Here is a 4,064-nt window from a genome sequence, read left to right on the forward strand (position 1 = left end):
AGGATTAAACGAATAATATCCTTGCTAAAATTTTATCGTCGCCACCCAATGTTTCGAAATTCTACCTGGCTATTGCTTTGATGCAACCATTTAATTGCGTCACAGAGATTAATTTACGAGATAACGACATTTATATCTGCCTGTATGTACGTTAGAGGATGAAGACATTTGTGAGAGTTGAAGTTTCTTTATTCGATACTTGTAAATCGAGTACTGATCTAGGATAGACCAGAGAGAGTAAGGTCGTTCGATCGATCTGCAAACCGGAATCTTCCGGTGAGATGTAGCGGACGAAGGCCAGCGTGACTATCAAGACGATTGGTCGCGCGAGTCTGTGTGTTGAACAGTGACAAGTTTTGTGTCGTGTTAAAAATGAAAAAGAAAAGATAGAGAGGTATAAAAAAGTTGTTTGCCTCGGCACGCTCCAGTGACACAGTGTTAAACTGAATGATAGATTCAAAATTTTTGGAACTTCAACGAAATCCGATGGAATTGACGTTGTTCGATAGTTTGCAAATATGCATCGTAGCAGAGCTCTCGTGTGTCATTATGAACGCTTGCTTCCAATAATGTTGCGACGTATTTACAACAAAGAGAAACTATATCTTTGGATTCCTTAAAGTAATTCGACCTGCTATCCCTGTTTTCTTTTAATCAGGAAAGTAATATTATTTCTTTTCTGATAGCTTGTTTTCACGATCACTCGGTCAACTCAAAATTATTTACTCATTTTCTTTAATTAGCTTGCCACCGCTTTGTGCCGCTGCTGAAGATCATTGTACCGTATAACGTTCCTCAAGAGGTGTACGGCGCATAATTTTTTATTAGGTTGAGATGACCTTTCTCCCGTGTAATGTGCTGTCAGTGGAGAAGCACGGATGCCAGTGAACCTCTCTCTCGTCTCGTCCCTCCCTGATATCGCTTTTCACTCTCAATGTAGACTTCCCGTTACGATGCGGCCTAAGCAACCGCAGATCGATTAACATTTTTCCCCTCGATTCGAGTGGCGTCCTAGTTGCGTAAAGCAATGTAAGAGACAGATTAACGCGATCCTTTCAAAAAGAAACGACGCAAGCCCACGCATGGCCATCGTCAACTATTGTTTTTGCCAATCGGCAAACGAATTCCTTCGAGGAGATAATACACCACGTTTGAAGCGAAAACTAAGAGAAACACGTTTTAGCAAACGTTTAAATATGATTCTACAATTCACCGACAGTGATAAATGTTTGCCACCCCTACGTTACACTACAGCACAGCGATTATAATTTCAAATTTAATGCACAAGACACTGATTTAAGAGCGATGGTTTCTGTAATTGCACCGCATTACAGCGAATTAAGACGCCTCGGTATTACGTATTAACCCTTGACTGGTGGGGTGAAACGGTGGTTACGTAACTGGTAGAGACGGTTTGACCTCAATTAACAAAGTAGATGGAATATATCTTGGCGAGGACACTATCTCGCCTAGGATGTTTCATATCAAGACGTATAAATCCTCTAAGAATATCAATATTTTATTCCTTTACATTCCCTGGGGCTCGCGATAGATTTCCCTATACCGACGTACCCCTGAACTTTTCTGCACTTCACCCGAACTCTCAACAACGAAGCTAAGATAAATTGCACGGTGTTCCAGGAAGACACCTATTACAATCAATCATGCACGTTCTGGAAGAGAACAACGTGACTCACTTTAACCTGCCGGATTACCAGGTGAGAGATAAATTTCGTCATTAACGCCTCCTCTGTCAACATTTCTGGGATCGTGCGGAACGTGCAACGAGGTGAACCGGTGTTTTAAAGCCGAATTCGAGAGCTCGTTTCGCGCGAGAGCTTGTTCGGTCCATCGCGGAAAGAAGGATGCGGCCAACGGAGCTGCAGAAAAGGACAAAAAAGGAGAAAGAGGAGAAGGAGGAGAAGGTGGAACCGGTTGTCGTTATGGGTTCTCTCGTAGTCAGGAAGAACCAGCGAGGGTGAGAGGTTTACAGGCTATATTACGCAACCGCCCGCGTGTAACGTCGAGTTACACGACGAAAGGAGAGTGTCACGCTGATATTCGTGCAATGAGAGTTCACGCACATTTATAATACTATTTATAGAACCCGAACGTTCACCTTTTATGTTCACGAATCGATCAAGCGGGAATGAAGAACGATCGTTGTTTCGTCCCGCTCCCAAGAGACATTTTTCAACGCCATGATTCCACGTCGCAATGTAATTATTATTTATGCGACGTGTCTGATCATCGAGTGCGAAGAAATAGTTTCTCAAGCCGATAAATATATAATATACCTTGTTTCGTGACGCTACGACATTGTTTGTTTTTCTATCACGTCAAAGGTAATTATACATATAATGGTATAATCAAATCTTCTCAGAGGAAATGACAAAGAACGCGAAAAATGACAGGTAGCGTTTGGCCAACGCTTAGAAATAGCCAGCTCTTAGAATTCGAACGATCTCTATGATAAGTCATTGATAAAACAGATATAGTATCGTTACAGGTCAAATCCTTTCTTCTGATTACGCTAATAATAACACGTGCCCATGTGTGCAAATATAATTACAGCCCGTTTACGTAACTTAATCGGTCTAATTGCCATTTAGGATGCTAATATTTTGTTTACGATCGCGGTAACACATCGATTGGGGTTATTGCACCGGGCGGCTAATGCTAATTGCAGAGCACTTTTAATCGCATACTCGATGAACCTCGGAGCGTACGCCAGCTGTTTTATGGCGAAATATTGAATCGTTTCGTTCGTTCATGAGCGAATACATAGCGCATACGTCGTACACCACACGATTCGATCCACACGTGAGCATTTTTCGAACGGGTACTGGCAGTCGTTGATACACGCGTCTGTTAATCACGAAACGTACTTGTTCTCCTTATAATTTTTCCACATGCGACTCTCCTTGTCCCATAAATCCACGGTTAATTCTATCTTTCTTTGCCCATGAATGAAAATGCTAATAAAGCAACCGCATCGACCGAGTCTATCGGTGGTCAATAATGCCTCAACGGCAGAACGGTGCGGCGCACTTTCATTTTCACCGCAACTCCGGTATACACCCCGCGTTGTCGTTTGCGAGCCTGTGCGACACACACTGCGTGGGCGGCGAGTCTTTAACGGAACCGCACGTGGAACATTGTATAATATACGCAACGAGCGCGCGCTCCAACTGTCAAGGAAACGGCGAGATGGTAACGGGAGCTATAACCAAGTCGAATCGATTCGCGAAACGTATTACGTATTTTGAAACTTCCAGAAAATTCCTGTGGATGCGCGTATCCTTGTTGCAATGTATGCGACTGATTCTAAGGTTCCGTCTAATTTTAGACGTAACACCGGGTGATGTAGAGACAGGATTATCGAACGTTATCTGCTATTAGGACGCGTTGATTCACTTTGATTACTTCATTCATGCTGACAGTTTCAATTAATTTACACGTCACTCTTTACGCCTATCTATCCACTGCTAATCTTATCGATTAAAACTCCTGTCCGTATTATCACACGCGTGTCTATACGTCCTGATATCTTTCTTTACGCTTTTCAATTTTGAAGGATGTCGACGTAAAACAAATAGATACAATTTTTATCACGGCTCCTAATAAGTATCGACTTCAGTTCAAATAGTACCAGATGATCCTACTAATTATAAAACACGAGAATCTTGTAAGGAGATAATTAAAATATCAGTCAAGATGTCACCGCTTTAAAAGTTAAACATTTATGCGTCTGTCTACCGTGTAATTTTATGTTAACTCTTATCTATCACATTTATTATGATATCTTGGTATATCGCCTATGTAATTCATGGGACAGTGCAGCGTGATCGAAGAAAGTTGCACGCATCCACCGACCAATATACACGATAGACGATTCTTTTCCATCCTGAAAGTAGTCGGTCGCTTCTCCCTGGACCAGGGCGATTCTGAGATCGTTCCTCCTCTCCTGTTTACCTGTTTTCTTCCCTTCCTCTATGTCTCTTGCTCTTCCTGTCTATTCATCTCCTTTTCGCTCTCAGAGTTCGGGTTTCTTTTCCTCTCTG

Source organism: Bombus terrestris, chromosome 13 (genome assembly GCF_910591885.1).
Source record: "Bombus terrestris chromosome 13, iyBomTerr1.2, whole genome shotgun sequence".
Taxonomy (NCBI): domain Eukaryota; kingdom Metazoa; phylum Arthropoda; class Insecta; order Hymenoptera; family Apidae; genus Bombus; species Bombus terrestris.